The sequence below is a fragment of the Phocoena phocoena genome, chromosome 8, assembly GCF_963924675.1.
Source record: "Phocoena phocoena chromosome 8, mPhoPho1.1, whole genome shotgun sequence".
NCBI lineage: Eukaryota > Metazoa > Chordata > Mammalia > Artiodactyla > Phocoenidae > Phocoena > Phocoena phocoena.
In genome coordinates, this window is record NC_089226.1 from 79,891,858 (window position 1) to 79,915,694 (window position 23,837).

The 23,837-nt window shown below is 42.5% G+C and overlaps 1 protein-coding gene across 2 annotated transcripts in view; it reads right to left on the reverse strand.

The window, feature by feature from the left end:
* BDNF (brain derived neurotrophic factor) overlaps positions 1-17,664 on the reverse strand; it is a 35,539-nt gene extending 17,875 nt beyond the window's left edge. The window contains exon 1 of one of the 2 annotated variants that reach the window (XM_065881719.1): positions 17,352-17,664. The gene's annotated coding sequence lies outside the window, so the exon portion shown is untranslated. Of the gene's footprint in view, positions 1-16,213; positions 16,356-17,351 lie in introns of those variants that run through there. The other variant, XM_065881718.1, reaches the window with a different exon arrangement.
* Between the last annotated feature and the right edge of the window lie 6,173 nt (positions 17,665-23,837).

Genomic DNA, 23,837 nt, shown 5'->3' on the forward strand with positions numbered 1-23,837 from the left:
ATAGTGCTACAATGAACACTGTGGTACATGTCTCTTTTTGAATTATGGTTTTCTCAGGGTATATGCCCTGTAGTGGGATTTCTGGGTCATATAGCAGTTCTATTTTTAGTTTTTTAAGGAACCTCCATACCGTTCTCCATAGTGCCTGTATCAATTTACATTCCCACCAACAGTGCAGGAGGGTCCCCATTTCTCCACACCCTCTCCAGCGTTTACTGTTTGTAGATTGTTTGACCATGGCCATTCTGACTGGTGTGAGGTGATACCTCATTGTGGTTTTGATCTGCATTTCTCTAATAATTAGTGGTGTTGAGCTCAACGTAGACTTTCTAATACTATTTTGATTTTTGAATCATGTAAATAAATTATCAAAAACTTAAATAAAAAATAACCAATTAAAAAAATGTTTAACCTAGTGGCTTTGCTTTTGGCACCAAAGAATCTCCCACACTGCTCTGATGCAACAGACACTCAAGAGATTTAACCAGTTCTAGGTCCTGGTGGTGACTAAAACCAAAAGTCTTTGGGGGAACCATCTCAATTTCTGGGACATTTCTCTGGAAACCAATCTAATGTGGGACACTTGGATATAAAGGACTGTCTCTGGGGCTGGGGACTGAAGACCTGAGTTCTGGTCCGCCTTTCCCACCTGCTATTAAGTTGACCCTATAAAATGGCTGAGAACTGGCCATTTTTTACCAACAAATTGGGCAAATTCATGGGTGAACCTTCATGGGTGAGCCAATTCAAGGACTCTGCTGCCTCAGCTCTGTGACAGAAGGAGGATTAGAGTTCTCACCCTGCCTGTCACAGCATCATGCCAAGGGTCATCAACACGTAGAAAAGGGCTCTATAAACTCTAAAGGGCAACCCTATAAACAACCTTTGTAAAGCACAACACCAAGCCTGAGGGGTGACCATGGCCAAACACAGAAGGAGAACAAGACCCATCCCCAAAAGTCTCTGAGACACTTAGATGGTGCGGAGGAAAGAAAACTCCCAAAAGATGGAATCTAAATGTAAACAGAACACAAGAGCAGGCTGACAAAGAAAGACTTTGAAGATTAAGACATGTGGTTAAATGACTCCATATGTGGTCATCTGCAATTGAATATACTGCAAATTCTAGAAGCCTTAACAGGGAAATTAGGGAAACATATATGGAGCAAACTTAAAGGGTACAGACCTGAATACAGATGCGAGATCAATGTCAAATGAATGATCCAAAAGGATGGCCCTTATCCTTGCGAGCAGTGTAGTTGTTGGAGCCATGTGCCTGCCATACATAGGCAGGCCTCCAACCTTCCTCCAAAATAAAATGCAAACTTCAAACACTTTTGGAAATGCTCCCTAGGAGACCACCTTTTACCCCAAATTTAGAAATGGTAAGAAAAACACTCTCTAACAAGGCAAAAAAGAAAAAAAACCTTCTCAAAAAACAAACAAACAAACAAAAAAAGAAAGAAAAACACCTCTTCTCCATATTTATGGTCATCTGGAAAGCAGATCTCCCTTTAAACGGATGGTCAAAGCTGGACCACAATGTTAAACTCATCATGAAAACCCAAAGGTTGCTTCTCTCACCTTCTTGAAGTGAAACATTCCATTCCAAGAGGTAGGAAATAACCACAGGAGGAAGTTCACTTGGTGCCCTAACTTGGTACTGCTATCTAGACACCTGGTCTGGAAGCCAGAAGTCTCTTTGGAACTCAGAAGAAAGCGAAGAACTCCTTTCTTTTTTTTCTTTTTCTTTTTTTTTTTTTGTGGTACACGGGCCTCTCACCGTCGTGGCTTCTCCCGTTGCGGAGCACAGGCTCCGGACACGCAGGCCCAGCAGCCATGGCCCACGGGCCCAGCCGCTCCGCGGCATGTGGTATCTTCCCGAACCGGGGCACGAACCTGTGTCCCCTGCATCGGCAGGCGGACTCTCAACCACTGTGCCACCAGGGAAGCCCAAGAACTCCTTTCTACTTTGGTTAAGGAAGGTCCTTGGGCAAGGTGCCTGGTTCCAATTAGGTCTAAGTGGTCTAAACTGTACAATGCATTGAGACCACCACTTAATGACTTTGATGGACCTTGCTAAGAATTTCCCAGGCCACTTTGGGTCAAATGCAATGTCCTCTCACTTTCAGCTTCATGTTTCAGTTGACCATGCTTCCTTATAGAAATTTCCCTAGGAGGCTTACTATCCTATATTATTTCCAGTCAGAGTCTCCTTTTGCACAAGAGGCTTAAACTAACTCTGATTAAGAATCAGAATATGCTCTGTTTTAGTTAAGGATTCATTTATTCATTCAGCACAGGTTATTAAGAACTTACCAAGTTTAGATGCGCTTTGCTTTAAGAAAATCATTTTCAAGGAAGCTTCATGTAAAGCAGGAATAATTAACCTGGTAACTCTTAATAGATTCTTCAAGTGGCTGAATCCTGAGTTTAAATCCTCACTGATTTTCAAATACAACAAGAAAATCAATTATGGAGGTGGGCACGCTCCCAGCTAACTGTCAATAGCTTTCAAGGGAGGTGTTTCAATGTCGCTCCAATGGTCAATATCACATGGTTAATCATTTAGTTAGAGATTCACAAGATCAAAAACAATTCTTAAAAAAATGTTTACGGGCACACAGGGACAAGGAGTTAACGCCTCCAAGGTGTATGTCGGTGTCAACGATACAAGCTCATGTTTCGTAAGCAGAGCTCTGGTCACTTGATTGAAGTTGAAGGTCATAACCGGCTGTGTTTCTGTCATTTCCTCATGTGAAGAAAAGTAAGTTGTAGCCCATGTTTATTCCACGAGGAAAAAAAAAAACCCACAAATGTTTTTAAAGCTACATTTTGGCCTCTTCTCCCACCATAGCTACAAAGGTTGCCCATCTTTCCATGGCTGGGTTATGTGTGAAGGCCTTGTTTGGATATCAACTTGTCAAACTTACTGCTTAGAATGACTATGACTCAGTGTTCTCCTAAAATTGACTTTTTAACTTTTTGTTCACTTAATAGACATACTCTGAGCACAGGTACTGGGGACACCAAAATGAATGAGAGAATCCCTGCCTTTGGAACTTCACTGTTAAAGGGGGCAGGGGATGCAGAACAGTTTAGACACGTGAGCCAACGATTACAGCTCAATGTAGAACACGCTGTGAGCACCCTAAGCAGGATACTCTAGAATGTTTTTCTCGACTAAGACATCACATCCACAGCTCCTAGCAGAGAACCTGATACAGAGAAGACACCCAATCATGTTTTAATAGTTGTGCAATTATTGCTTATATGATTAACTATTGAATTGTAAGATAGAGACCATGGATGACCCAGGAATCCAGATAGAACAGGTTTCTCTTGGGCAGAAGTCTTTCTCGAGGAAGTCAAATTCGAGCTGGGTCTTAAAGAATGAGTAGGACTCAGATGGATGAAAGGAAGAGCAAGTCAATGAGTAAACAAATCAGCCTCCAAAGATTACAACAAGAGTTCTGGTCTTGTCACCGTTGGTACCAAGTGAAGCAGATTTAGGCATGGAGCATGCCGATACAGTTTTTAATTGTCTTGACAATAAGTCATAAACGGTACTCTTTTAGGGCTGGGAAGTGCCAGTAATAACAACAGTGGCTGAAATTCATTAAGCATTTACTATGCCAAGCACTGTCCTGAGGACTTTACATGTATTAACACACTTGATCCCTACCATGACCCTGTTAGGAGGTTGAGGCACAGAGATTGGAAGTAGTTTGTACAAGGGCCTAGACCTCGTAAGTAAGTGGTGGCCTTGGAACCCAATTCGACGCTTGGGCCCAGGAATGTTGTCCCAGGCCTTCTGCTCTCACATGGAAGTCTGCAGTTACGCACTACCTTTCAAGTCAGAAGAGTATCTTCAACAGGCCTCCGACCTCAAAGCTTCTGAATTTCCGATTATTTACAAGACTGCAAACCCCTTCTAACCATGCTCAAATCCAAGTATTTGGACGATGAAGTAAATGATGTCTTTTTAAATTTATTTGGTTTCTAGTTCAGCAATTCTTAAACCTCCTGCACATCTGAACCAGCTGTGGAAGTTTCTAAACATAACATATGGCCAGGCTCTGGCCCAAACCCACGAATCTCAGGGATTAGGACCTGATAGCTGTATTTTTTTTTTAAGTTTCAAAGGTAATTCTGATGATCACCGTCTTTAAGAACCACTGCTCCGTGGTATGCTTTCCAACAGTTCACTTACAGGACCCTCAGCTTTAAGGAAAATTATAACTAAGAAGCTCAAGGAACAAGACATATCCTTTTTCTTTTTTCAAGAGTTTTTTGTTTTTTTTTTTTAAAAAGGAAACTAAATTTAAAAACTCCTTAGAGAAAACATTTCTTATCTTCCCATCATCATCTTCTTCCTTGGCACACAGAAGGTTGCCAATCTCTTCTCTAGAGAGTGGACACTAGGCCAGGGTGACAACACTGGTCTCCATCTGTGCTGGGCACCCACATTAAAGCATCAAGGGTGAAATTCGGTTTCTAACCTGAATTCTGCAGTTCACGGTTGTAGACAACCAGCATGATGGTCAGAGGGCTGGATTAGGAGGAGTCACGGAGCTGTAATCCTTGCTCTGGTTCTATAGCTGTACATCTTGGATCAAGTTATTTAACTACTCTGAGCTTCAGTTTCCTCAACTGTTATATAGGAATAATGTCTGCCCAATGTTTTTCAAAGGGTTATTTATAGGATCAAGTGGAATGAGACATGTGGATGCATTTTCTTAATGTATGGAGCACTACAACTTTGGACAAGGTTATTACCGAGGTGTGCAATCTTACCTACATATGACAATAAAATCATGCAGGAACGTTAGTGATGACAAACCAACTGATTTTTGGTCCCAGTACCAATGTCTACTGGGGCACTGCACTAGGGCAAGTCGTCAAAACCTCTGATACTGGGGCTTCCCTGGTGGCACAGTGGTTAAGAATACACCTGCCAATGCAGGGGACATGGGTTCAAGCCCTGGCCCAGGAAGATCCCACATGCCGCGGAGCAACTAAGCCTGTGCGCCACAACTACTGAGCCTGCACTCAAGAGCCCGCGAGCCACAACTACTGAAGCCTGCGTGCCTAGAGCCCGTGCTCCGCAACAAGAGAAGCCACCGCAATGAGAAGCCCACGCACCGCAATGAAGGGTAGCTCCCGATCACTGTAGCTAGAGAAAGCCCGTGCACAGCAATGACGACCCAACACAGCCAAAAATAAAAACAAACAAATAAATAAATTTATATATATATATATATAAAAAAAAATCTCCGATACTGCATGGAACAGTGATGGCGAGGGTTCCCCTAAATTCTTAGATGAGACTAACTCTGAAGAACAACCAGATGCTCTGGAATAATAGACACTTCAAAGTTTTAAGAAAATCATTGCCAGGGATGTGAAAACCAGAAAAATATACTGGTATTTTGGGAAGAACATTTTAAAATAAATTTTATTAATGGTGATAAATTTCAATGATTAATAAAATCTTTAAGGTAAGGTCACCTTACCGTTTTTTCTCAGCCGTTACACGTCTATGATTATTTCTAAAAATTATGCAGTGGGGAAAATGTCACATACCCGTATCTATGTTACCAAGTTACCATCCATGAATAATTTAAACAAGCGGATGAACACAATTCTCGATGCGAGAGAATGGCCACAGGAATGGGCAGGGGGACAGTGATTTTCTTGAAGAAGGAAGGAAGATTTAAGACTTTGGGATTTCCACTTATTGATTTTTCTCTAGAACAACAGTTTTCCAACTGGGTTTTGCAGACAAGAGTGTCGAGAGGCTTCTTGCAAGGGGCTAAATCGAGGTCAAGGAGACAGGACACTGATGTTCCCACCTGCAGTTCAACTAACTCAGCCCTGCTTATTTTTGTTTTACACATTGGGATTTTAAGTTAAGACTGTATTACAGGAAAAAAAAAAAAGTCCTACAATGTACTTATTTACATTTATACCACTAATTTGGAGGTTAGAGGACCTGTGTCTAACCCTCTGATTTTGTCTCAAAGAACAAACAATGAATGGAATAGTTCTGGCACTATTTATTTATGGCTTATTCTTTCTTTATTTATGGATTTATGGTTTATTCTGATTGCCCTGCTCAGGAGTGAAGGGGAAGGTTAGAAACGTGGCTATAGGTTTGGTATTAGAAGGAAAATGGGATGTATTACCACTTCCTGATCCTGTGATTTTTTTTTTTTGAGATTCACAAGAGAATATGAAAATTTGCTTCCTTGTTCAGTATATCAAGAAGCTAAACATTTCTGAGTTGATGGTACCAAACTGTGCTCTAGTTCCATTGACATATTTACATGATCCACAAACACTACATACGGATTCTTATTTATTCCATGTATTTGAGCAAAAACACCTCCTGACTTCACAGTGAAAGGAGACCAACCCAATGGATTGAAAAGTGGTTTTAGGAAACTCTTAAAAAAATTACCATTTAAGCATGTTATTGACTAACGTTTAAAGGCAATATAGTATTTACTACACTGATTTTTCCTTCTTTTTCTTACTCAGCATAATCATGAAACCAGCTTCTAGTAAATGGAAGCATTTTCACATTTTTAGTTTCTTTAGGGAGGAAACACACAGGGTTTATAAACACTGCAAAATAAAAGACACATTCCTGAATACTAAAAGGCTCAAACATGTCCTTGTAAGTACAGAAAAAATCCATCATAACATCAGTGGAAATGAACAGCATCTTTAGTCCAGAAGTTCTCCTTCTACTGTGGCTTCTACCAGTATCATTACAAGAGTTCCTCTTGAGGGCTTCCCTGGTGGCGCAGTGGTTAAGAATCCACCTGCCAATGCAGGGAACATGGGTTCAAGCCCTGGTCCGGGAAGATCCCACATGAGGCGGAGCAACTAAGCCGGTGCGCCACAACTACTGAGCCTGCACTCTAGAGCCTGCAAGCCACAACTACTGAAGCCCGCACACCTAGAGCCCATGCTCTGCAACAAGAGAAGCCACCGCAATGAGAAGCCCACGCACCGCAGCAAAGAGTAGGCCCCACTCGCCACAACTAGAGAAAGCCCACGTGCAGCAACGAAAACACAACACAGCCCAAAAATAAATAAATAAATAAAAGAGCTCCTCTTGAAATATCCTCAAATAATAGCAAAATGTTTAAGACACTAACAAGCATTTTTGTTGCCTTAATTTGAACATGAAATGATACCCGATTGTTATATATATATAAAAAGATTAATCTCTTAAAAGTGACAAAAATTCTTCCAAAATATTACAATCCATAACTGAAAATACAGGGTGGGCAGGAAGTTCTGAAATGACTCAGAGAATTTGTTCAATAGATTTTTAAAATACTCTTTTGAAGTGAGTATATGAAGAGGTAATGGAAGACTTACCTGGCAGAATCAATGGAGTTCCTTATTAAGGGGCACCTGAAGATGGATGGATCCATCTAGCCCAGTGCCTGGCACCCACTGGGCACTCAATTAACACTTGATGAATTAATAAATAAAAGAATCATTCCCTGCGTGTAATGCTTTTACTTTTTTTTAAAGAAAAGCTTTGAAACAGGAGAAAACATACATGTAGCAACATGAACTATATATAAAATATGTGATGCTCTAAGGGGGACGTAAACAGTAAACTGCTTGCTTTGATGACTGACAATATGAATATTTGAAAGCAGTATTAGAGACCAGGAAGAAGAAATATTCATGAGTACTAGGAGTGGGCCATGCAACCTAGGGTCTAAACTTGCATTTTAATGACATCTCCATGTTGGTTAATCTCCAACTGATCTACAGAAGAGCAAAATAAGTTACAAAAAAAAAAGTTAACTCCATCCACGTTGGAGCCTGAAGGGGTTGGGGGAGGGGTCCACTGCTTTGACAGTTTACATTTAAAAAAAGAAACTCTTTGGAAAGCTGAGGATTCTGCAGTTCCCAGAAGGGGAAGGTGAATGTTGAGGGTTTTTTTCAGTTCAGTTGTTGAACTCTCTAAAAAATCTAATGTCAAAAGCTAATTTCTTAAGCAATTTGGGCATCTGAATCTGATCGGGACTCTTTTTTTAAACATTCCATTCTGTCTGATCCAAAGTAAAAATAATTACTTTTGTAAGCATGAAAAAAGTAAAAGCCCAGCACTTTGCAAAGAAATGGGAAGGATTTCTGACGCTCAATTCATGATACGGCCCCTGTCTCAGGTAGAGGATCCAAAGACAGAAATATATGATCGCCATTAGGATTATATATGAACTCAAAATAAGGAGCACACTTATGATATGATCAATACATTTGAAAAACTTAGGAGTACAAAGGTACTTCGGAATGTACCTAACTCTGACCTCCCATGTTAATAGCTGTCCTTTCTGAATGGGTTTCAGCCTCTGCTTAAACATCTATAACAGGAAACTGATCATATTCCAAAGCAGCTTCTTTTCTTCTTTGTTAGATCATAATTCCCTCAACACAGCGCTTTGTATGCAGTGAGCCTGCAATATCTGCTCAATTAAATGGAACTGAAAGTTCTTCTAGATACTACGTACAGTGCCTAGATTATATCACTGGTCCTAGACCTGCTGTCTGGGGCAACATAAAAAACAACCCTCTCCCTCCTCCACGTGCCAGTTCTTTACACTCGCGAAGACTGTCCTCTAAATTAGGACGTCAAAAACATGTCACACATGCTGCTACTCTATCCCCCAGTCGTGGCGGGCAGAAACAGAACATTCTCATTGAGCCTGGACAGCTCCAGAATTCTTAACCCAGCCTTCCAGGTACCTACCATCATGTGATTTAGACTACCTAAGGGAGAAAGAGTACATTCACCACTGCAGCCTAAGTTTCCTTGTCCCCAAGCCACCCATTCCAAGTTCCCTCAGCCATTCCTCACTTGCCAATGGTTTCCAACTTCCTATGTATCATGATCATAATGATATCAATATACACCACTTTGTCAGTGCTGTACCTAAAGCAACCTATTTCAGTTCCTCAAACTGAAGATATTCCATACATAGTCTACTTTAGAAATGGGGGGAAATTATTAGTTTCTCCATTTGCGTGTTAGGCTTCTACTAGCACAGACCAAAACCGCAATAGCTTCGTCCAAAGCCCCCCACCGCACACCAACACACACACACACACACACACACACACACACACACACACACACACACCACTGGCTCCCACTGAACCTGCAGTTATTTAAAACGTCTGAGTTTCCTTTGTACAGTCTAAGTCAGCGCCCAACACCTCGTCTCAACTCCATATTCTCTCTATTTATACAGTTGACTTTTAACCTAACCACAGTATTTTACATTTAAGTAAATGTAAATGATCCGGGTTCTATCATCCAACAGAATGCCTGCTGGCTTCATGTTTCAGAATGATAAGCCCATCATCTGTGACTTCAGATACATTATCAGACAGTGTGTGAATGCTGGATGTGCTTTCCCCATGTTGTGTAAGAGACAACACCTTCACCAGTCTGGTCTAGGAATGTGGCCTGGGACTCCACCAAGCATCTCTGCCCACAGCATGAAGCAAATTTCTCGGCCTTCAGGTTCTGCATGATGTAAAAGAAATTTATCTGTGTTTAAAAACACTCCCCATGATTCAAGAAACAGATGAACATGTGAAAAGATGGAAAAACTTGTTTCAATCTGAGCACAGGTTCCGTTTTCAAAAGCAGAAAGCAAGTACCAGAAAAGGGAGCAAATGCTGATGGTAACAGCTCCAAACCAAGGGCGATTAGACTAAATCCCATGTGGCAAAAATGTTAGTCAAGGAGTTTCCTTCTATCTCTCTCTCTCTCCCTCTCCCACCACACCCCCATCTCTCTATATATACGCATAAGCTATAGATATATAGCTTTTTTTTTTTAGTAATTTTTTTCCTGAAAAGTAAAGTTTTCTGCACCTGATTGCTTCTATGCATGACACAGATAATATAATGACTTTCTTTGGTTAACTGCTTACCAGAAATTGGAACAAACTTAACATATACCATTTTCCATGCCCTGAAGCACAAGGACTGGCATCGCCCACCAGTACCCCAAAACTGAAAACATTTAAACGAAAATCCACCAGTAGCTTTTTTTTCTTTTTTTTTTTTTTTTTGCGGTACGCGGGCCTCTCACTGTTATGGCCTCTCCCGTTGCGGAGCACAGGCTCCGGACGCGCAGGCTCAGCGGCCATGGCTCACGGGCACAGCCGCTCCGTGGCATATGGGGTCTTCGCGGACCGGGGCACGAACCCGCGTCCCCTGCATCGGCAGGCAGACTCTCAACCACTGCGCCACCAGGGAAGCCCCCACCAGTAGCTTTATAGTTGCTACTGCCTAAATCAGCTTTAACATTTCATATGTTCCAAACATGACAACTTTATGAGTGAGCCAAATTGTACATAAGAAATTTTAGAAATTAAGCCAACTAAAGGACAGTTATAATAGATACTAGAAAAACAAAACTATTATTACATTTATTTCTTCCAATTTCTGCCTCTCTGCCAGCAAAACAAATACACATTTTTTTATAATTATAGAGTTTCTTCATTGCCCACATTGCTAGTCAGAATCTGAGGCAACTATTAGTCAATCTATTTGTTCGTTCAACAATATTTGCCTAAGTGCCTCTTCTGCTACCAGAATCATTTTGGATACTATTGTGGAAGCATGCAAAAATGAATGAAATGCAGATTTTGTCATCAAAGAATTTTAAGCTAATTTGTAATTATTGGCTCCTGGCTCCATTACCAGTTTTGGTGCTGGCTCAGATGTACATCTTTATTTATTCTAAGGTTGAGGCAACTCTTAAAATTGCCTTCTCCTTTGTCCTTTCCCCGCCCCTTACTTTTTTGGTGTTTAAAGTCTTGCCACATACATGACCCTTTATTTTACTCTTAATTCTTCTCAAATCATTAAAGTTAAAATGAGATCACAGATCAAAGACATTCTTAAGGTCTCTCTACTCTATTTATTTGGTGTTATTATATCTCAGAAAGGGCAATGAATCGCCTGTAGCAAGTAAATAAAATCAGAACCTTTGTACTCAATGCTTCAGCATATATCCTTGAAAATAATAAATGTTAAAAAGGAGGCCAGCCCTTATTCCCGGCAGGTTATTCTACATTTGGCTAATATTAAAATGTTAAAGGGACTTAGCGTAGGTATTGAGGTATGGGTACGGATCTGCCTGTTTTAAAATCTCATCTACAATCCGAAGTGCATCCTAAGCCATCCCCTCCCTGCCCCCCCCACCACCACCCCCGCCCCGCACATACACTCACCAAATCCGAATAGGGTGGCAAGGCAATCCTAGTAACTGTAGTCTTAGAAAATGGCTCATATGGCAAATGAGCTGTTTGGCTGGTAAAGCTGGTGATTTTGTTCTCTAGGTGGCGCTATTACTTCAACTTTTGATGAGTTGCTTAAATTCCTTGAAACTGTCCGTTTATCTTCTTTCCATTTCCATCACATAAATCTTAATTGTATACATACTAGTTGTAATTAAAGGAAAGATTGCCTTCTAGTTTGATTTTAATAAGCCACTTGAAGTTAAGTGATTTTTCTACCATATGATTTTACAGATTTCCTAGTTATGCTGTCTTAGATTTAAAGAAGCCTTCCTTTGCCTGCCTCATCCCTTTAAAATGCAGGGGCATGTCAAAAACACAGAGGGTCGTCTTAAAGCTTCAGTCAGACCAAAGGAACCAAGATGAAAGCACATTTAAGAGCTACTAGGTTCTGTGAGGTTTCAAAATCAAGACATTACTACCGTGACAACCAACGAAAAGTTCTTTCAAGTGAACTTCTGGGGAAAAACTGCATAACATTCATTATTCTCTGGGCTCTTTGGAAATAAACTTTTATTTTATTATGGCTGTCACTGAAGCTTGTGAATTGACTTTGCTTCCCCCCAGTCACTCTCCTGTTCTACACCCAGTCCCCAATTCATCTAATGGAACCATGCTCAAACTTTAGGCAACGTATAGATGAGATATCAAGGCAATGAGTCACTTCTTAGCATCCAGTATTATTGGGTCAGATTTATTTCACCAAGAGTGTAAGTGTCCCAGAGTTTGTACTTGAATTTGAGTACTTTCATTTAAATACTCCATATATTAGTGAGCTCCATTGTTTCGTGTCTATCATCAATAATGATTCCATATATTTAATAAATGGGTCCATTACTTTTCTAAGCCTTTAGTATAAGTATTCTGGAAAGTCAGAGATGCATTTAAAGTATAAAATGATTTAGGATTAAGTAATTCTATGCCTTAAATGGAAGTTTAAGGAGACTTTGAGGACGCTTGTCTAAGCTTAAAAATACCAATGCCTTCTTCTGTCTCCTAGGGTTAAACCCCACATACAAATGACATACGGATTTCACGTGCCAACATCAATTATTGTTTGACATTACTCCATCCTAAACAGAGTAAATGGATGCAGAGTGTAACCAAGAAGTTCACTCATTCACTTTCTAAATGCTGATCTGGGCATGTTATTCATCCTAACAAAGAAAATTTATCACAATGTAACTTAACCTTCAAATGACTTCTTCCTCCATTGAACAACAGCCAGCTGTTTTAAACCTAGAATTCCCCGGAATTCTCTCCTCCTTTCCTCTATTAAAATGCAATTCACAGCCTGAGATCACAGAGCCTGCCAGTGGCTGAAAGGCTGCACTAGATGGTTGAGAGTCCTTCAATTAAGCAGCAATTTTGCAATTAGTGGAAACTGCCGAGCTCCATAACAATTGTTTGACAACAAGTTGAGACAAGCTAGCAATTACCCTATTATTGAAGGGAGATATTCACATGCTTTGGGCTAGGCTAGGCTAGCCCCCTCACACAAACAAATCTTCTACACAGGGAGATGAAAGTTGAAAATCATGTTTCAACCATTAAAATAAATTCAGCATTATGGACATCTGAAATAGCAGTGCTTCTCATTTTAAAAGGTATTCAGAGTTGAGCTTTCATATATTCAATACTTCTCCATGCTGTTTTCATTCAAGCAGTCTAAAATCGTTCTTCTGTCTACTCTGGGACTAACCTCCAAAACCTAAAATGTTAATCAACTACTAGTATATGACCTTTCCATTGTGTACATCTTCAATATTCTTGAAGCTCAGTAGAAGATGAAGTCTATGGTTGAGACCCAAAGCTGCTGGCTGCTACATTCCACAAATTCACTACCTGCATGTAGGGGCTGTGGATGGATGTGTGTGACCCAAGTTGGGTGGTGGCGGAGGTGTTGGATACTTACGGAAGATTCTGAAGACAAATGTACAAAAACATAAACAAGCTCTTTGCTGTACTATCAGGTGGGTGTGCTCAGCTTGCTGTGTGTGTTTAAGTTACAAACCAGAGCTATTTATGTTGCAAAGAAATGAGATTATCAATCATATGCCTTTTGACTATTGAAAAGCTGGGACTCTTAACCATTCCAGGAAGAAGAGAATAACTTACATTCTAATGGTGCCCCCTATTAAACAGGAAACTCAAGGACTTTGAGCCGGGATTTTAGAAATTTGCATTATTTACAGGACTTCCCTCTCTCCTGGTGAATCAAAATGAACCAGCAATATTCCAGCACCTTCCCACCCCTCTGTGGCCATTTTGAGATTTAGGCAATTAACTCACATAGTATAAATGAATCACTCGAGGAGATCATTGCATTTTAGGCAAATGATCACTTTCTTAGTTCCTTCTGTTTGCAAGTTACACTTATTGAAAAGACATCCTAAAACAGAGTTCCTAAATGCTTTATTTTCTGGATATTCAAATGTTGACCTGCTATAAATCTCAAAAGACCTTAAATATCATCTTAAAATAAACAAGATTTCCAGTTACTAATTCAGCTCTGAATAGGCAATGAAAGGCTCCAAAGGTATGTGAAAAATTACTGTTATTTTCCTTAAAAAAAAATGTGATGTCTAAGTGTGTCTGCAATGTTCTAATGCTTCAAAACATGTACGTAAGTCTTGTTTATCTGGAAATCATTTCTTTCTGCTTATATCATTCACAAATAGAAAACGTTCTGTAATGACTTAAAATAGCTCTACATACACAGTGCTTCTCCTGTCATAATACTTAGTACTGGTCTATATTTACCAACATTTATCACATTTTGCAAAATAAAGTGGAAGAAAAAAAAAAAAAGACAATGACTTTATGGCCCTGGAATTCCAGTAAGGGTAACCAATGTGTTTTAAATTCCAGTAAAGGTATGGTTACATTTCAACAAGTGTCTCTTTCCTTTCTCTTACCTCTGCTGCAAGTCCAGCAGTAAACTTACAAAAGAAGAATCTTAAGCAAGGTATTTGCAAAATCAAGGAACAGGAGTTAGAGGCTGTTTTAAAGGGGTGTGGTTCCCAGGGTCAAAACTTTGTGATCTATTACTTATAATAATAATAATTTGAAGTGCTACATGCCATAATCTCAGAAACCTTCAACCTAAAAAATAATGTAAACATCGAGGGGTCCCATGTTTAGATGAATTAAATCTGTAACTATACCTAAATAAATTAAAATGCAAAAATATAAGTATATACAAATATACTTTTAAATATACTTTTAAGCCTCTGACTTTATAACGAACATATAAAAAGTAGATTTGGGGGTGATAAAATTAAAGGAGAAGGGGTATTTTCCCAAAAGTCAAGCCAATTTGAAGGTCTCATTTAACAACATTATATCCTATTAGAAATCAATATGCAGTCTTATATGCAGTGAAAAATCAACGTTCCCAATTACATATGGCTTTGCTTTAAAAGATAACTGTACTAGAATTAATAAACACTCAGAAATATGCTTTTCTTTGCTTCTGGCCAAGAACATTCCTGCATTCTTGTCAGAAAACGTTCGCTGTTTACTGCTGACGTAGAGAAGTAAGCGTTAAGATCCCTGAAGGACACTAAAATGAGATCCAGGAATCCCTAACACACCACTAACCGTAGTCTGTCAAAGCTCCCCCAGCTCAAGGAAAACTTTTTGCATTGGAGCCAAAGAGGCGCAACGAGTCGAAATTCATCCGAGTCGGGAGTCAGAAGCGTCATTCAACAAGTCCCTCCTACCAGCTACTGAAGGGATTCCGCAAAGCCGTCTCTTACCACTTCCCCACCCCCAGCAGCTGCTCGGGGCATCTTGGCCGGCAGAGGGCACCCTCTACCTTCCCTAGAGCCTTTCTCCCCACCCCACCCCCCACCTCCTTCGGGCCCCTCCAACCGAGTCCCTCCACCCCGCTCCACCCGCTCCACACAAACACAGCATCCTCAAACAGTGACTCTAGCTCACCTCAGCAGCCCCAAGGCTCTTCTTTCCTAGGGGTGCCACCGGTCTGCAATTACCCTTCTCTGCCCGTCGAGCAAAAAGCCTCCAACCCTCAGCTATTTCTTTCCAGGCACGGCTCACTCACCCATTCCCTCTTCCCGGCTCTGCATCCCCAGAGACCTACCCGAGTCACAACCTGTCCGCCCCCCCCATACACACACACATCCTTCCCAGCCCCCGAAAGTCAAAACTTTTTACTTTCCTGTAAGGTGCCTCAAGGGAGGGGCACGGGATGGAGAGAGGTGTGGGCACAACTAGCCCCGGAGTCCCGCAGCCCCTTTCACGTCCGAGCTGCAGCAGTGTCTCAGGTTTCCCGAGATAAACTGGTACTGGACCTGGATAAGTCCGCTTTGATCTCAACTCTTGGGGAGCAGGTGACAGTGTGCAGCCCGGCTGGAGCCCCGGACGGGGATGCGGGCTGAGGGAGCAAGGGGCCCCCCGAAATCTGCGCGGGGACCTCCCAGCCCATGGGAAAGATTCCCATCTCAGCCCCAAGCCCGTCACCTCAGTCGGGGCCCCCGACAGCTGGCGCCCTAAATCGCTCTCACGGCCTCTCCTCTGCTGGGGAAGGGTTTCGGGGGACACCGGGGCGCCGTCTTCTCCCATGGCGCAGCTCTGCTTCTCCTCTTGGCTTTCTCTCCCCCACTTCGGGGCTTCCTGGCGTCCCTCTCCCTCGGGGGTCCTGGCTGCCCCTCTGGATCGTGGGGTGGGAGGAGAAAGCTCCGAAGGAGCAACTCAAAGTCCCCCCTTCTCGGGACTCGTGCAAGGGAGGAAAGGAGGAGTTCTGGCCTCTTCCCATAACTTCAGGACCCCCCGCCCCCAGCCAACTTTCGCCGGAGGACCGGCGGCTCCCGCGCCAAGACCCACGCCCGATGCTCGCCTACCTCGGGGTTCACACAAAGCTCACGGGTCCCCAGCGGCGGAGTCACATCGTTGGCCCGCTCCTGGCCCCTGCGCCCAGCCCCGGTCCCCGTCGCGGAGCCGCTCGCCGCCGGCCCCACAGCAGCGGGTGGCAGCTGCAGTTCAAGCGTCTCATCAAAGCTTCTCAAGGAGGAGGTGGGGGGCGCGCCGGGCCGGTTCCTCGGCCCCGCCCCGGAGCCCGCGGCGCGACGGGGTGCGCGGGACGGTGAGCGGGCGGGTGCGCCCCGGCGCGGCGGTGACGGGGACCCAGAGCTCCAGCCTGCGCTTCGAGCTCGGGTCAGACATTATTTAGCTCTTCGGTTGAGCTTCGATTGGTCAAACGGCGCCGCCCCCCGCCCCCCACCCCCGAGCTCGCCCGCGCCACCGAGACCTGTGCGGGGCGGCCGCTTAAAGGGGACGCCGCGCCTTTCCCTTGCCCCCGCTCGGCCTCCGGGACTCCCCGGGCTTCCGGAGCTCCCCGGGCCCGCGCGCCCCGTTCCGCCAGTCGCTGGGGGCCCGCGACGTGGCCCGCAAGCCCTGCGCCCGTCCCTGGGGCGACCCAACTGGACCCGCGCGCCACGCCCGCGGCTCTGAGAGGCGACCTAGCCCCCGCCCCGGGGAACCCCGCGTCCCGCGCCCTCCGCGTAAACCCAGGCTGTGCGCGCCGGGGCGGGAGCTAGCGAGCGCGAATCCAGAGCCCCCAGGGTCTTGCTCCCCTCCTCGGCAACTCCCTCCGCCCCATCCCGGCACCCAAGTTCTGAGGTAGAGGGCGTACGTTTCCCGGGCCATGGACACACCTTCCCGCACCTTCCCGCACGACGGAGCTTGAAAACGCTAGCACACAATGAAATCGCATGGAGCATGGGGACTACTGGTTTACTCCGCTACCTTAAACACGCCGCGGCTTAAACAGAGTTCGTGCACTGACCTCTCCGGAGTTTGCCTAATAGGAATTCAATCAAGATAATAACGGCATATTTTATTAATGAACGCCCCCAGATAACGTTACACCAAGTTACTTGCTCCAGCCAGGAAGCCGAGGCAATGACAGACCTCACTCAAGCCATACGCTTTCTAGCCGACCAGAGAAAAACGGCAAGAGAAAGAAAGAAAGAAACCCACCTTATTAGTCACTACTTGTCAAAGTAAACATCAAGGCAGCTGCTCTGGGGAAGACTTCGGCACCGAAACTCCCAGACTCTTTTTTTCACGTTCCCTTTGGTTAAAAAGAAGTGGTAGGGGGGAGTCTTTGGTGCCCGGTATGTACTCCTTCTGTTCTGCACCAAAGAAGTTAAATTATTGATAGTGGAAATTGCATGGCGGAGGTAATACTCGCACCCCCTGAGCGAAGAGCTCCATTTGATCTCGGCAGCAGGGAGATTTCATGCTAGCTCGCCTGGGGGAGCGGCTGCGCGAGCAGCACTCTCCGGGTGAATGGGAAAGTGGGTGGGAGTCCACGAGAGGGCTCCACGGTGCCTTGACGTGCGCTGTCATATGATACCTCCGCTGCCTCGAAATAGACACTCTAGTGCACGAATTACCAGAATCAAAATTCAGCGCATTTAAAATGATACATCTTTTATTAGAAGAGTTCCGTTAAAGGGCATTGCATGGTTCTGCAGATGTTTTCAGTTCCCTCCCTAGCAAACTTACACACATAAAACAACCCTTTTAATAAAGAACCTGGGCAGCAAAGATAAATAAAAAGCCTCTGTTTTAACGTGTGTGTGTGTGTGTGTGTGTGTAGGAGGTGGGCAGTTGGCTCAATTAATCCTCACCTCGCGCCCCTCCCCCCGCAGCAGAAGAGCAGTCTTTCGGATTCTTGGTTGCAGGTAGCCGAGACCCTTGGAGAGAATTTAAGTGGCTAGGGTCCAGAGGACCATTTTCATTTTGCCATTGGACGAACGTTTTCAAACGTCTACCTAGGTTCCTGCTTTAAAGCTGAATTTTCTTCCCATTAGTTCGACCGATTCGTAAGCACTAGGACAGAACTTAAAATTTAGAATAAGGAACGGAACAAGACCCCAGCATTTAACTTGGAGTCCTTGGACCTCCTCCGAGCATAAAAAACCACTTGGGTTGCCTATTAAAATGCAGATTTCTCCTCCTGAAATTGTGATTTAATAAGGGTGGGGCAGCGTCCAGAAATTAGCATTTTAACAAGCACCTCTAGCAAATGGGAAGCAGAAAATCTGAGGTTACACTTTGAGAAACACTCTTTCTTAAGAGATGCAGAAATGAGTGTCATAGCAATCTCCCATTCCCCCCAAATTTGGTAGGCAGTTTTATGTGTATGTGCATTTTTTTCTGTAATCTCAAAGGGGTTTGACCTAATAATTGTTAAGACTCACTGCTTTAAAAATTTGTCTAAACAGTCCAACATTAATTTGGGGAAAGGGAAAGATTTATAAACAGCTTCCTTTCCTGGACCCTCCTGTGGTTATCAAGAGTGTGCTGTTGAACTGAGTATATAATATCATTATATACTCAGTTCAGTTTACCTAAGGGTTTACAGTTTAAAAAATGAGTGCACTTATATTAGCTGTTTTAGAGCTCCTAAAGACCAGTCACAGAAATTATTATTCCTATTTTATAAATGAAAACCTGAGGCTCAGTGCCACAAAATAATTTGCCCAAGTTCACACAGCTAAATGCCAGAGATAAGACTTTAATAAATCAGGAACTCTAGATAGAAATATCCCTGTCTCTCTCCACCCCCAATAAAGGGAAGCTGTCTGTTTCTTGGAAGTGTTATCAGGATGTGTGATCTTACAGAGCCTCTTTGCAAACTGTTGGACTGAATAGTCAAATTATTCAAATACATGCATATTCTTAGAGTGTCACACATTTAGCTTTGCACCTCTATCAACTTGAGGGTACACATGACCAATACAAACTACCATACAGCACAGATGGTGAAGTATATTGTGGAATATTTAATGTAAGTGAAATAGACTGGCTAGTTGGAAGCAATGAAGGACAGAGGCCAAGAAGCCCAGACTGGCCACCTCAAAGAACCTCTGAATTGATTCCCAGGGGTGTAGGCTGAACGCAGACACAGTTTCTTTTAATATGGCAAAACAATTTGAGAGGCTAGATTATAAATTGAAAAAAACAAAACATGTACTGATTTATAAAGTACTGGAGGAGCCCTACCCTAAGATTTTTTTTTTAATAATTTTATGCTAACTTCAAACCAATGCTTACTTTCCAACTTTAAATTTGCTTGAAAATGAATTACTTCCCCAGGTTTTTAAGCTCATTTGTAATTTAGTTCCTTCCTGAACTAAATTACATGCCAGTGCATATCAAGAATCTTAGCATTCTCAGTGCTGTTGAGTGAGAAGTTATGGCAAATCTATATGCTAAATTCATGTCGCCACGTCAGCATTTCTTCTGAAGGAAGGAGTGTCCTTATTTCTGAGACTCTGATTGTATTTATGGCCAGTCTTCTTACTCCTACTCTCCCTTGATGTTATACAGATGCATATATCTTTACTTTCCAGTGTGTGGTGCAGTTTTACTGAGGAAAAGACAGATGAATAGAAATGTCAGGAATATTTAGAAATAAAAGAAGATCAAATGCCAATTCAGATAAACCCTCTAATGAATCAGACCTCTGGACACTTCTGAGCATTTCCAAACTTTCTGATTTGTGATTATGGTGTTACCAAAACAATAAAAGCCCATACTTAAACACTTGCCTATTTGCCTTAAAAATACATCTTACAGGGCTTGCCTGGTGGCGCAGTGGTTGAGAGTCCGCCTGCCAGTGCAGGGGACACGGCTTCGTGCCCCGGTCCGGGAAGATCCCGCATGTCGCGGAGCGGCTAGGACCATGAGCCATGGCCGCTGAGCCTGCGCATCCGGAGCCTGTGCTCCGCAACAGGAGATGCCACAACAGTGAGAGGTCCGCGTACCGCAAAAAAAAAAAAAAAAAAAATACATCTTACATTTAAAAACGACACCAAGGTAAATTAAAGTTGTACCAGTGTCTTGAATGGAATTCTGAATAATTTTTTTAATTTGTTTAATTCAGGTAGCATATAGAGATAGTGTTAGATGTCTGATCTAAGATCAAACTTTTTACAAAATCATTTTCCTATTGTGATCATGGGTGATGCTGAAAATATAGAGCACGTATTTCTGACTCTTCTTAAAGATTGGTCTCTGACATGATTGCTGTGTTAGGAGCAAAGATTCCAAGTTTGTGATCTGAATATTTCCTCAATCACAAAAAGGAGGAAAAACTTCACTGCTTGAAAAGAAAATGCTCCCTATTTCACTTACAAAATTAATTTTGAATTAGTCAAAATCCCTATTTTTGGTTTTGGTCTAATACTATCCTAACACAATGTTCTAGAAGGACAAAGGTCAGGGAGAAATTCCCATCTATTCTTGTCAGGAAATGTGAACTAATCCTCATTACCCAAGTGGGAACAGAGGCAGTAAGCTCAGATTTGACATTGACATATTTCTTCTATTAATAATTTTAATTGGCTGAGGTCAATTCTACTATCACCATAAGCATTTTATGTTTAATTATGTTTACTTAAGTTTCCTAGTTACTCCTGCCTTCAGTCTTCCTTGCAAAAAAAAAAAAAAAAAGGCGTTCAGAATCAAATGAATTGACCTCAAAAACTGCTGAAAATTAGAGTAATTAGCATAGGGAAAATAATAAGTAAACAGAAAACTCTCCCGCTGAGCAGAGTGGCAAAGATGTCAAATTCATGATTTCAAAGCCCCAATCTAATGCCAAACTGTCACCCACAATCCTCCAAATTATTGAGTAAGGCCTGTCCTGAGAAAAATCTTAAGGGAGGAATAATATCCCTATTCATTAGATGGTACCTTAATATGAGGTGTACTTCTTGTCTGTAAGCTTCTCATAAACCATAAGAATAGCTGTGTGCCATATTCAGATGTGTCCAAATTGGTTAACACCTGTTACAGGAATTATGTAACCAGGCATGGACATTAGTGGCAAACAAAAGAAAGGAACCATAGTAAGAAAATATTAGAAGGGCCAAGATTAGGGGAGTAGCACAAGAAGGTCAAAAACTGATCCCATCTGGGAATAATATTTAATTGGATCAGAAAAAAAAAAAGCATAAAAACCATTATGAAACAACTAACTCCCAGACATATAAGAGTCTTCAACTTGTAGCCCTCCGAGTTACCAGATTTTCCCGAGAACATTTAAAAAATAATAGTGAGGAATAAATTGGTTTACTTGTTATAATGTTTCTGTAAGCATAGTCAGAAGGGATGTGATTGAGGGCTTAGGACAAAAGTTAGAACTGACAATGGTAGCTGACTCTTTGCTAGTTTTGCTGGGAGAAGAGCCAGGAGATTTAGCAAGTTTAAACCGAAGGGTTTCAGGACATTGAATCAGATTGTAAGGAGTGGATTATATTTTTGAGACCCAACTATTTAGGCTGTGTGATGATTGGGGTGAGAGATTCCCTACTGCTAAATTTTATATTCTTCATGGAGAAAGTTAGCAACATATGCAAAAATATAATTTAGAAAAAAATAATCACTGAACTTCCTAAAGTCATGTTTTAATAATCACACTAAGAATTTGGCCTACTTTTCCATGATTCTGAATCTACACAGTGCCTATGGTGAATTTTTTTTGGAGGAAGGACCCAAGCAGCTTGTGATGTCTTGTCCAAGTCCTCTGGATAGCCCAGGCCTGGTGGGAATAAAGTCCTCAATGGCACACATGTGACAGCAAGGATTAGGCTTTAGATTTGTCTCACATGTGGAATCATTTGGAAACCTCTAACACTCTTGACCTTTCTCAACTTCAGTTAACTACCTTCACTTCTTAGTTCCATTCATTCAATTGATAAAAACTTGCTGAGCACCTACTGCCAGCCAATGCTCTATGGACTAGAATCCAGGCAGATGAGTAGAACACATTTCAGCCCTTTAGCTGCTCAAATTCTAGACACAATGTTTGTCTTTTAATCCATTGGGCCACTTGGGAGTTAGTTAGAAGTAGGAAATTATGCTTTGTTTGGTTTTGTTTTCCCTGGTCATGGGTTTAGTTTATAGAAGAATGACCATCAGCATGACCCTAGTGGCCAAGGGGTAGCAGTGATGGACAAGAAACTTGTTCCCAAAGCTGGAGGGACAGGGACTTCCCTGGTGGTCCAGTGGTAAAGAATCTGCCTTCCAATGCAGGGGACATGGGTTCGATCCCTGGTCAGGGAACTAAGATCCCACATGCTGTGAGGCAACTAAGCCCCCGTGCCACAACTACTGAGCTCACACACCTCAGCTAGAGAGCCCATGTGCCGCAAACTACAGAGACCATGAGCTCTGGAACCCACACGTCACAACTACAGAGCCCATGCACCCTGAAGCTCGCATGTCACAACTAGAGAGAGAAAACCTGCAAGAGAAGCCAGCACGCCACAATGAAAGATCCTGCGTGCCTCAATTAAGACCCAACGCAGCCAAAAATAAAATAAATAATTAACTAATTAAAAAAAAAAAAGCTGGAGGGGCAGCTAGCAGCTGGGGAGCCCCCCCCATGGTTGATCAGTGCCCTAGCCATTTTTTTTTTTTTTAAACATCTTTATTGGGGTATAATTGCTTTACAATGGTGTGTTAGTTTCTGCTTTATAACAAAGTGAATCAGCTATACATATACATATGTTCCCATATGTCTTCCCTCTTGCGTCTCCCTCCCTCCCACTCTCCCCATCCCACACTTCCAGGCTGTCACAAAGCACCGAGCTAATATCCCTGTGCCTTGCGCCTGCTTTCCCCCAGCTATCTACCTTACTACGTTTGTTAGTGTGTATATGTCCATGACTCTCTCTCGCCCTGTCAAAACTCACCCTTCCCCCTCCCCATATCCTCAAGTCCGTTCTCCAGTAGGTCTGCGTCTTTATTCCTATCTTACCCCTAGGTTCTTCATGACATTTTTTTCCCTTAAATTCCATATATATGTGTTAGCATACGGTATTTGTCTTTTTCTTTCTGACTTACTTCACTCTGTATGACAGACTCTAGGTCTATCCATCTCATTACAAATAGCTCAATTTCATTTCTTTTTAAGGCTGAGTAATATTCCATTGTGTATATGTGCCACATCTTCTTTATCCATTCATCTGATGATGGGCGCTTAGGTTGTTTCCATGTCCTGCCTAGCCATCTTTGGTTAGCATTGTTTTACAGAAGGCGGACAAAGGATAAGGGATCAGGGGTGGAGGTAGTGGTAGGGAGAAAATGAGACATAGTTCAGGAAAATAATTTTTCTAAATATGATTAGGTAGACTTATAGAAAGATAGATCCAGAAGGGATCTTATGAGATTATCTCATCTTCCTCACTACTCATGGGCCTATCACCGCAGACCAGGGAAATAGACTACACATCCTTCTTCTGAGGACCTAAGAATCCAGCCATTCTAATGCTTAGAAGTTCCCACTTGTAACACATTTTTGTTCTTGTTGCAATTTATATTTTATTTCATTTCATCCAACCTTAGTGAAGATGGAGAACAGCTGCTTCCTAACCTTCTTGTGCTATTAAGTCACCCCTCAGCCTTTTCTCGTAGCAAGAAATCAGATCTCACAAACTCTCTTCATAA